We start from the raw sequence: 12,118 nt of genomic DNA, 5'->3' as shown, positions 1-12,118 counted from the left end.
ACTTTGTCTGAACCAATCCGATAGCATACAATCAAGGTGGAGGAGAGAACCAACTAAAGTGACATCACTTAGCACCAGTTGGGGAAAAATATCTTTGTTTGCATACAAAAACTATGTAGTGTTCAAAACAACTGAACCACAGCCTTCAAAGAACCTGCAACACCGGGACTCAAAGAACTTGAACTTAGAACCCTTAGAACGTAGCACTTGAGTGCAAAGACTTTACTTGTGACTTACACAACAATGATTTGGTCCCACCAGATTTGTAAATCTTAGTTCACAATTCGATCCAAAAACTTTCCAAACATATCCCTGTGTGAGGCAAAGTTCATCCCAAGGGGCCTAAACTCCAGACCTAACATGAATGGGGGTGCCATCGAGTTTCCGCCTGCCGATGTGAATGTTAATAGACTCCTCTCAATTACTCCAATGCAGACACATTTTATTCAGCTTTTGTCTGAGGGGGGCGGGGGGGTCAGAAGGAATGCAGATAAATCCTCAGGTAAATACCAGCATAATCAGATCTGTCACACTTCAGCATTGTCCCACAGGAATGTGTGAATTCCGACCAGAAGCCTCCCAAATGGGTGATAACAGCGATAATCAAGTACCGTCTGAAAGCCCTGCTCACCCAAAGAGTGTATACTTTTATATGTGGGCGCAGTATACACGGTGAGGGTAATTTCTTGATAACAAGCAAAGCCTCAATAATCAAGGAAAGTGTTAGCACTAGATTAGTTAAGCGTAAGCAATGTGTTCGCAAACAACAGGAAAACCATCAGTAAATGTGTTATTTTCGAAAGTTCTTCCTTAAGCTCTTTAACTTCATATTTTCTCCATTTTCAGATGGTACTTTAAATCAAATGAGATCCAAACAAGACAACAGAGACAAGCTCTGGGACAAAATATGGGCGAAACAAATCATCTTATTTACTCTTTATCAGACACCACTTCCTGTGAGCTTCTTCAGATCCACTGAATTGAGAGAGCCGTGAATACCGATGTCTACGCCCATGAATGGAAGGCTTCATGGTTTTTATCAGAGCTGGCAGGAGTGCGAAAAGAGGAGTTGAGGGTGAAAAGAAAGAAAACAGCCATAGATCTAATGAGATATATTATTTTCAGGAGAATATGTCACAGTAAGCACACAGTCACATGTAAGCGCTTACTTTTCTTTTGCAAAGTCTGTGCACAGCTGGTACATCTGCTCCCTCCTCTATGCTTAGAAACTAAGTTATATGTTCTAAGAATGTAATTTAATTCCATCCATGCAGTAATAGGTGGCAGCAAGTTAAGAGTGAAATCCTACATCATGAAACACTCTTTCATTTGATCACAGTCATTTACCAAGGATTTCATTCTGACGCACCAGTGTGGCTCTCTGTTATTGCAGTGATTCATCTGATGGGTATCTCACTATCTGTACTATACTACATAATGACCACTATGACAGTTCTGTATACTACGCTGAGTGGACAGTGAGTCAGACCGAAGGGAATTTAGAGTTTGATGAGAATACCTTTGTTGGGTCAGCCCACATCTTCCTTTCCCTCCCAACTTCCTTCATATGACTCACATCAGTGACATTCCTCGACTTCCATACATACTGAAAGATTTTAATTTAGGCACAGCTTCAGGCCACAATGAGCTGTGTGGGAAATACTGTCACAGAGAATCCACATGGCTCATCTTAGCGGTGGAGGACAAGGCTGGCATTTTAAATATCTTCATCTTCAAAACAAAAAAAAGAAAAAAAAAGTATCCTACCAAAAATAATAGACAGCTCTATTTTTTTCCACTGACACTTGTGTGTTGGCCTGATTTCACACACACCAACATGCCATCGACCAGAATTGTTTTTTCAAAAGTCTTCAAAACATGTAGAAAAAGAACATATTTACATCGGATGACTTACTCCTTCATTACTATGAAATAAAAATCTAAACCACAAGTGGGATTCTCTACGGTCCAATAAATGTTTCCTCTTATAATTTATGCTGTTTTTGGTCCCAGTGCTGATTTCCTAGCTGGCTACCGATGTTGTTAGATGTTGATATTTGGCTGAATTTTGGGTTGTGACGTTGGGTGACCAAAATTTAATTTCAGGACAACTTCTCATGCCAGTGTCAAGTTGATGTAGAATCTAAGTGACAGTTTATATTGATATTTTGTTGGTTTTAAGTCGTGTTGTTAAGTTACCAAATTTCTTCCAAACTGCTCATGCCAACGTCATCTTCACATGGAATAACAATATTCAGTTGTAAATATTGGAGTGTGAATTTCTAACCTATCTCAAGCTGTTCCAGTGCTGGGAAAAGGTTTGACTGAGCTCGTCATAATTATTCCACACTGAAGAAAGAAAATGGTCTGGGTTACGTGTATTTCTTTAAAGCAATCACAATGGTCTTGGGCGGCACTAAGAGGATCCAGCGATGATTATGATACCGTCCGACAGAGGGGAACAAGATGATTTTAACAACCTTAAGCTACTTAAAAAAGTATTTCACCGATATAAAGAAGGCCCTGAAATAAAACTAGGTTGTCTATGTAGTAGGAATACACAAATACTTTTGAAATTGGTGCTACATGACCGGAGAAAACGGAGAAAAGGTGTGCTTTTGCTCGAGAGGTAGAAAACCTACAACTACTCGAATGGCTATGCGCCTGACATGATGTGAAATGGTCGATGTGAAACAATGGCGGCCGGCCAGATCTCATATTAAAGTTCAACAATAAGCTAAAACATGTTTCTGAAAACATTTGAGGAGATAATATGCAACTTAGTAACAGAATCTTGGTTTATTTTTGATCAGCTACAATTATCCTTTTTTTCGGCTTCAGTTCTCAATGTGCAGGAAACAGAGTGGTGCCTACTTCCTGTTCACAAACCCTCACCGTTATGGCAAAACGGGGCATTAAAATATGTTTCTGGAAATATTGGAAATATGACAAATAGGCAGTGAAGTAACATGATCTGATCTAACATGATTCAACACTGCCTAGTTTGATCCGGTTTCGGTCCGAGCTGTACACTCTTTTAGTCTATTGTGGCAGTGTCCGGGTTGGTGGGCAATACTAAAATGCAGAAGTACATTCTGTGGTCGGACCAGCAGCCCCAAGAGCCAGTCAAACATGGATTTTGTGGTGTCTGGGGGGATATCTAGGCACTGGTTAGGTGGAGAAGTTTACCACAGTTCATCTACACATACTACCCACAATGTTTTGATACAAAGCTGGAAGAAAATTGGTGAAGTATCCCTTTAAGAAGAAATAAAAAGGGGAGACAGTATATAATCACTTCACCCTGCTCATTAGATGAATGCTTATTTAATTAAAACAGGGTTCCATCACTAAATGAATGAGAGTGTATTCTGTATTTAAACCTCAGTTGAGTCAGGATAACACAGAGCCAAGTCTGGGAGGGAGACGCCCCACATTACTTTATAAATCAGAAAACGTGCCTGAGCTCAGGAATGTTTGAGGAGGGGTCTTCAATGGTCGACGGGTGGGGGTTGGGGATGCTGGGCGGAGGGACTTTATGTAGTCTGCAAAGAAGTGAATGACATCATCGGACAGCACAGAGGAAAACGCCTCCTACTCTTCCAAGAACTGGATAGGATGATGTGAAATAATTGGAGGAAAGGGAAACGAGGGCTTTGAGTGTGTGAAACTGCCTGAGATCAGAGAGATTTTTCATTCAATACCTTTCCTTTATTCTCAGTTTTTTTTATATTATTTGCTTCTCTCACACCATTTTTTTCATCTCCCGAATCCACACTTGGGTCGTCTTTAATCCTCCTCCTTCTGACCACTTTCCTCATTGTCTCGTCTATCCTCTGGAGCCCTCATCACACCCCTCCTCCTCCTGGTTTCTGTGTGGGCCAGAAGGATGGATAAGAATGTCGGACAGGAAACTCAGTCATTTCTTGACCTCACTGTTTCCTCTTCCTTTTCCTCGAGTTACACTTCATTCTGGACTGTGCACAGCCTGTCCAGCAACCTTTCCGGCTTTTATTGTTGACATTATGTCTGTACAGAATGTGATGCAGCGTGATGAGATGCGACTGTAGATGTGACGTCTCACACTTGAGTATTCTGTGAGTGTCTATTGTTAAGTTCGTATGCAAAACAAAGGAGCATAATGTTTACAGCATTCAGCATTGAGAGAGAAGGTGCTGGCTCCATAAAATCAATCTTATCTTGAATGCAAGTTTAAACAATCATATTTTAGATCAAATACATGTTCTTAGGTTACTGCTAGTCCCAGTCCAAGTACCACAAGCTATTGCTGTTAAACTGTTATTTTACAGGTCAGGTAAAGCAGAAATAAATGTGTATTGAGTTTTTCACATTTAAAAACAATGTGTTATTTACCACCCAGCCAAATGTTAATTACTAGAAGAACTGCCAAAGTAGATATTTAATTTCAAAATCATGAAAAAATAAGCAGCATTGCTCTGAGACGTTAGGAGCGTGTAAGCTGAGGGATCTGTAACCAAGAACGAGCCGCAGAGTCATATTAGCAGCAAACAAAGTAGCACAAAGCACTGAAAGGTACATAAGTGTGTTAATGTGTTAATATGTATAGCATTTAAAGATATTTATCAATGTATTTATACAGTGTTCCAGGGATTAACATCACTGTGGTTGCCTTTTGAAAAAGTCTATGGATTTTGGATTATTGCAAAAAAAAAAAACAAGAACAAAAATAAGAAAGTCTCTTAAACTTGTGTTAACCACAGACCTTCAGGCATCTGACCAAAAACCCTTTCAAAAAATCCAGTGACTTTGAGATGAAGGAACCTGGAGCGCTAAAATGCTAGGACTCATTCCAAGAGCGAACCGACCTTGTGGAACGTAGCAAACTCGCTGTGGGGCAAACCAAGCGTCACTGACGCTGCATGCTCTAATGTTTGTAGCAATGTTAACGTTTATATAGTAAGGGAGGGTTTATCATAAAGATGGCTCTAGTGCGTCACCGAGCCATGATTTCAGGACAGCCCAAAACATCTTGGACACAGAAATTATGAAAAATGGTCTAACACCTCTATTCAGTACCGCACAGTTGCCAGTCTTCACATGTACAGTATAATGTGCTCACAAAGAAAACACTGATTTTGCTTTGCCAGCATTTCAAATTTGGGTGAAGAGCAACATTTTTTCCAGAAGGGTATGTTTAGCTAGTTTTACCATCTGCTATACTTGCATTCCTGAAATATCTGCACCAGCAATGTGGCATTCCAGTTGTTGTTATGCATCTTGCCGTCTTCCAGTGCAGACTGAATTGTGAAAATAAAGCAGTGAAGATCTAAAGAAGCCCCTCCCAGAGTCTGAAAAGGTCTTGGACATGGTCCACATTTACAAACGAGTGTTACAGTAGAGAGATGAATGTAAAGCTCTTATCAGCTTGTCAACTTGCCAGTTAAACAAGATCCACAGAAATGCAAGATTCAAATCAATGTGTGTATTCAAAGGTTGTCCACATGGAAGCTTTGTATTCAATAGTAAAAACAGGCTGGTATAAGTCAAATGTGTTGTTTCTCAACCCAGAGTGTGGTTCATCCCTTTTCAGAGTCAAAGAAGGGGGTTCCCAATCCCTACCCAGCTGTATTTCATGAGAACTGTTCTTCACAATTGCTCTTATCCTTCATGCACTTCCTGGCTCCTTATCCATCTTCCTTACTTCAGTCTCATGCATGGCTCTGCTTAACATTAGGATTTGGCAGAGATCCATTAATGTGTGCTTCATCAAAATTCAAAAGGTCGTTCATTTTAACAAGTCATTTAATCGGAACTGAGTGTTTAAATCTAATTTTTCTTGTAACGGTCAGATAACTTAATGGAGTGAGTAATCCCACTTGTTTCCACAACAATTTCATTGGTTTTTAGACTTTTCTAGAAACAAATGTGTCGGGCGGGACAAGGAAGATCACTGAAGTATCGAGTATCCAGCACTACGAAGATTACACTTAATTCTCGCATTTGAGACAAGTGAAAAACCTCACCTCACTGACACATTCTTGGCACTTATTTGAAGATTTTTTCATAATCAACAGCAAGGTAAAAAAATGACATTTCGCATATGGATCCTTGCTGAATTGTAACAGGGGCCATAACGCCATTAAATAAGGAGGAGAAGGTGGGGGTCAGTCACATTCCTGGTCCATTCTCTCAATCCTTCATATGCCTGGGGGAGGTTAGGGGGTTGAGGAGGGAGATTAGGTTCCCTGATGCCGGGAAAGATGAGAGAGGAGTGCCTGCGGAGACGAGAGGGTCCTGGGGGGTCTGGGAGTCCTGGTGGGAGTCTCCCATGAGTTTGACCTTATTACTGTAATTTTTGGCCCTGTGTACCTTGGACATTCCTTTAAATACCTTTAAGACTTTTGAGTTTAGTTGAGTTATCTTTAATGATATGGTTGCGACAGGGTTGCACTCCCTACAGAATAGATGCGTACTTACGTTTAGCTCAAAGCACTGCTGAGTTTGAATATAGCTTCTTAGGTCAACAGTGCGGGAGACGTTGTGGTGATGAGGGCTGCGGATGCTCACCATTGGCCCAATGTGGGCAGACGGCTGACCATCAGCTTGGTGAGTCATGGCCTTAAGGCACAGTAGGCCTAAGGCAGGCCATTCCTTCAATATTCTAGGATCCTAAATTCACCCCCAGGAATAACGCTGAGTCTTACTCCAATTTTTCCCAGTGGCCACTTGTGGAGTTACAGCCAAAAAAGTATCCTGCGGCCCAAAGGATAGGATGCCTTCTATTATGAGTTATTGATCCACAGAGGTTTTGTATTTGTATTACTTTCATCGAGCCAATGAAAAAGATAAAAAAAAAATCTGTGACATCATCACAACGCTTAGTCGATGAGCCGAGCTGGAACTCGAGAAGGAGAAATACACTTTTTGATGCATGCGCCATGCAAGCAATTCCAATGGACTGAACAGATGCTATCATGGGGTTCTGTATGTAGTTATCATTATACATCTATACTGAGGCCCTTACCACAGCGGCCCTGGTTCGTCCGGCTTGGGCCATGTGCTGTATGCCCCCTGCTCCCCTTGCTGCCCTGTCTTTCCTGTTTCTGTCAAATAAAAAGAGCTTAAATGCACCTCCCTCCAATTTTTTCTTAAAGATTATTTTTTTGGCTTTTGCATTTACTCATGTAGGACAGCAAGTGTGAAAGGGGGAGAGAGGGGAAGACATGCAGCAAAGGGCCGAAATCAGAGTTGAACCCAGGGCCACTGCAGCGAGGACACAGCCTCTGTACATGGGGCGCCCACTCTACCAGGTAAGTTACTGGGCACCCCAATACCCCCCAAAATAGTCTGTTACCGTTTGTGAACTGGCAGCAAAAGTGAAAGTAAATATGACTCAAGCCAAGGAGCAACACGCTTTTCAACAAGCCAATTATATTTATACTTATAGTCTCAAGTGCTGATTGCGAGGGAAAACCTTTGTATAACTATGTTTTTTTTTGTTTTGCATTTTCATGGTTCAATAAATAAACTTTAACAATTAGCTAAAGAACAAATAACAAGAAAACAAATTGTCGATGTTTTTTTAGTGTCAAGGCAAAGCGAACCTTTACTGTATTATGTCCTGATAGAGCATTTTAAGTGACCATCTAATTGAATAAGGTATAATTGGCTGTCAGTGCTTTGAGTGCAGTCAGCTGAGAGACTTTTTTTTTGTTTCGTTTTCCGTCAGCTGATCTGATTATTGCTGATACTGTGGTCTGTCAGAACGTACTCAAGCTTCATTTAAATAGCTAAAATGCTTTTGAGGTTTCCTCTGTTACTAGAAACATTGAGAGCTGCAACCTTGTATTTGAGTAGAAGAGAAAAAATGCTTTCAGTCTGATCAGTTTAGAGGCTGAGACAGGAGTTGATAAATGACAGCTTTCTAATTGAGTTCTCTTATCCTCTCCTGCCCTGAAGTGTGTCCTTAAAGCACCCACTTCATAACAAATGACTGAATAAAACATGCTGCACTGATGAACATAATTGAACTACTGACTGGACAATGATGGATCTTGAGGGGCTCAGGGCCTTTTAAGCACTCCAATCTAAAACTCTGCCTTCCTAACACTTTCCTCTGGGGTCACTTCCTTTCTCAGAGGGGGAGAAATCATTGTGACGTCTTACAGTAAGTTGATGGATCAGCATCTGCGCAAATACAGTACAAACCAAAGACAAAAGAAACCTTCCCAGTAGTTTGAGAACAGTAGAAAAAGACGCACATGCACATCTTAATGGGAAACCTGTAATGAGTGTTGTCAGTTGGAATTTAAAAGAAATATGGGCAAAAATCCAAAAGGAACAATCTGGAGGCTGGATTGCGTTATGATGACTGTACAGCCTTATTGGCAGAGATCAGACGGAGCTTAAGTGAAGGGAGAGGTCCCTTCCACACGCATGATGAACGTTTTGGCAACACGACTTTGTTTGTCCCACGAGCCGAGTCTGAGTAAGTCCATCCTGGAATGAAATCATGGCCACACACACACGAATACACACACACAAAAACACACCTGCAGTACACACGTGCTGCAATACACTCACCTCATAAAAGTTAACACCTGTAACCAAAAAAGAAATAAAATTGTAGCAGAGACTCTAGTGAATCATTTCTGACATACCTGGGATCAGTCTGTCTTGTTGACATACTTGGACTGCAGCAGTATGTAGTAAAATCTGGCCCATTGTACAAAATTGGGTGGTAACTACTATTTGCTTTTGTTATTGAATAATACATCTAGACTCAGTACATTTATTGTGTAGGCTATAAAATGTCAATCACAAGTTCCCAATACCTTAAGTGCCTTTAAGTGGCTTTCAGTTATCCAGATATTTTTGAACACTTATGCATACGGGCGTATAGGGAGGGCTGCAACAGTATGAGATTTTCATGGTACAATAAATGTCTCCGAAAATATCATGGTTTCATGGTACACAGTATAAAACTATTCTTACTATCAACTACAATTACCTTTGAAATAATGTATTTTTACTGTTGAACAAACAAAAAACGACCCCCAAACCTCAGTTCCCTAGTTGTGTACCCCCCAGTGTGTAAACAAAATCTAAGCCCTTGCATCAATTTGTAGGCCTACATCCACTCTAATACATAAATTCAATGAATTGATTAAATGTGGTGAACCAAACCCATCTGGTCCCTGGAGTAATGAAGAAACAAACAGACAAGCAGGATTTGATCCATGAGTGATGTCCAACGTTCCTCCAAATAAACACAAACTACAGCGAACACACGAACACACTCATTCAGTCAGCATTCTCTCTCTCCCTCCTCACGCTTTCCAGAAAACTTCATCTGTCCTCTCTTAGAGGCTGTGAGCCATCTGGGAGGGACCGTCAACGCTCCAGCCAGCGGATTACATCAGCTATGATGTCAGTTTTTGGGCTCCCACTGCAACTCATGTACCCACACCCCTGAAACTAGCGACCCAAACACACATGCAAGCAAAAGTATACATCTCTGCATGGACGTGACACAGCACACAGCAAATCTAACTGTTACTAATGAGATAAACGTGAAAAGATCAATGCGTTTTGTGTAATAACACGTTATATTACCGCACACAAAATGAAATCTTTCTGAAAAAAGCTGAAGAGATGATGTCTCTTTTTGATTGAATATCCAGGATGAAGGACTTTCATGGATGTGTGTTAATGTTTCTCTCTCTCTCTTTATCCTCATCTGTTTTTATTACTCTTGGCTTTGGCTTTTTGCCTGCAACTTTTGAGCACTCCCCTGAAAACTCTACTTCCATGTAATATTTATTGTGCTCCTTTCTGTCCCATCACTGTGTAAACTTTGCATTCCTCAGCCTCAGCTCTCCTACCTGGGCTTTCTAGCACTTAAAAAAGGTTAAGACACGCTTAAAGGCCTTTCCACAATGGGAGTGTGTCACATAAATGACTGCAAAATGCAAATACTCGCCTGCAAACATTTTGCAACAAAATCATTCAAACAGGCAGAGATATGGATTTGTGACAGTTGCAACACTTGTTTAGTAAATGTTACATCATATTAGGTTTGTGTTAGCTCATTTTTTAAAAAAGACCCACAGCAGCATCTCGCAGTTTGTCTGATTTCAACTGTTGTCTAGACACTATAAGCTCTTTCGTTAAGTTTCCTCTGAGCTAAATACTCTCAGTGAAATTGGTAAACAGTTATACAATGTATGTAACCCCTTTCCCACTTCATAAAAAACGACTACTGCCCAATCCGCTGTGATGGACATACAGCAATCGGGTGGACGAGCTAATTTTATGCCCACTGCCGGCATACTTTAATGACAATATTAAAAATAAAGTGCAGAAAATAGAACACATTGTCCACCTCATCCCAAGCAGCACTCGAACTCTGGTACAATATAGTCAACACATAGTTTTAAAGAGAGACTGAATAAGTGAAAATATTGATGTAAAAAAGAAGTTGCCATCGTAACATTTTCACTGGCCTCCATGAAAATGTAACTCCATCCTCATACTCTGATACTATTTTAAACAAATACTTTAAGTTATCTAATTAAACATTCTATGACAGATGATAGAGTTAAATATTTTGCTGTAACATACGTATATACCTGCTCTTTACTTTCACATAGTCACAAAATCAAACTAGACTCAGACTATTCGACTTTTCCTTTAAAAATGCAGATAAAAGTCTGCAGTGGAGTCCAATATTATGAGTTTTTCTAGAAACCTTTACTTCCTGTCTTCAGATATCAAAAATAGCACAAATCCAACAGGTGTTGGATTTTTTAAGAAAGTACCTTACTCTAAGTTGCTAAGATACTTAAGACAAGACTGTCATTGTCATGTTATCCAGGCTGGTGTGTGATGTGTTTGGAGTTTGGCATTTCTCCATCGGGTTGGTGCTGAAACTGTAAACACTCTAGTATACCTGATAGAGATTATGGCTGTGTATTTGCAGATGCCTGTGCTTGCGCGCGTGTGTGAGTGTGAGAGTGTGTGAGAGAGTGTGTGTGTGTGTGTGTGTGTGTGTGTGTGTGTGTGTGTGTGTGTGTGTGTTTGCTCATTCATCAATGTTTTGATCTGCAGCCTGTCTTTTGGGTTTTTTCATTGTTATCAGAGAGATTTGTCTTCTCTTCCTGTCCCCCACATTGCATTGCTGTGTTTATCAGGCTGTACCAGAGGTGAAGAAGTGCTGGGATGTGAAACTCCTCCATACCTTTCCTCTCCCCATTGTGTATCTCCCTTCCTTTCACTCCCCTGCTCGTCTTTAATCTGTAACCTTGAAATTCTTCCACATCTGCACGGTTGTTCTCTGATGTTCGCGTCCAGTTTTCGTTCTGCTAGCGAGAGCACCATCAGGTTCTATGAGGGCAATATCAGGTTAGTTCAAACCTCAAGGGTCCACTCTGTTACCAGTTTAATTGGGTAGGGCAGGGCCTGTTACCACCTCTCTAGTGTCCAGTGGTGGAAAACTACATTTACTCAAGTACTATACTTATTTACAAATTTGAGGTACTTTCCCTTTTCTTCAATATTTTAACCTCATGCAACTTTCTGCTTGTACTTTACTCCAGAATGAAATATTGTACTTTTTACTCCACTACAGTTATTTGATAACTTAAGTTCCTCTCCACATTAAGATCTTTTGTTCAAAAGGTCAGAGTATTTTAAACTGAAAAAAAAATACAACATAACTTGATTCTGTGCACATGAAAGCAAATCATTTACACTTGTTATTTGTGTATACATAACTGCACAAAATCTGAGCATTTCTGACAAAGTAAATATGTGGTTCCTCTCTTCTGTGTTCTGTATCTTTTCACGTTACTAATTGCTTTACAATACATGTCCACAAAGCAATGATTTCACAACCAAATTAGGCTTGGTTAGTCTACGTGCCACATCAAGTCATTCCCTCTGTATCTCTGCTCTGAAGAGGATATTGGGTTACTCTGTAAACGGGCAGAATCGCTTCATTAAATATCTTATTAAATAGGTTATTTGACATAGTGGTATGTGACATATCTCTGTGTTTTAAGTAGTATAGGGTTACCCCTTCCCCTGAGCCACAACATATTATGAAGTGCGCAGGTTGCTTTGTGCCGGGCCCAGG

General features: G+C 40.4%; 1 protein-coding gene across 1 annotated transcript in view; it reads right to left on the bottom strand.

Annotated features, from left to right (window-relative positions):
- The window catches only part of akap12b (A-kinase anchoring protein 12b), a 55,121-nt gene that overhangs the window by 14,596 nt on the left and 28,407 nt on the right, over window positions 1-12,118 (bottom strand). The window lies entirely within an intron of this gene.

Source organism: Plectropomus leopardus, chromosome 16 (genome assembly GCF_026936395.1).
Source record: "Plectropomus leopardus strain MGB_pleo_1.0 chromosome 16, ASM2693639v1, whole genome shotgun sequence".
Taxonomy (NCBI): Eukaryota; Metazoa; Chordata; class Actinopteri; order Perciformes; family Serranidae; genus Plectropomus; species Plectropomus leopardus.
The sequence above is the reverse complement of the archived record's forward strand: the minus strand, read 5'-3'. Positions and strand labels throughout refer to the sequence as shown.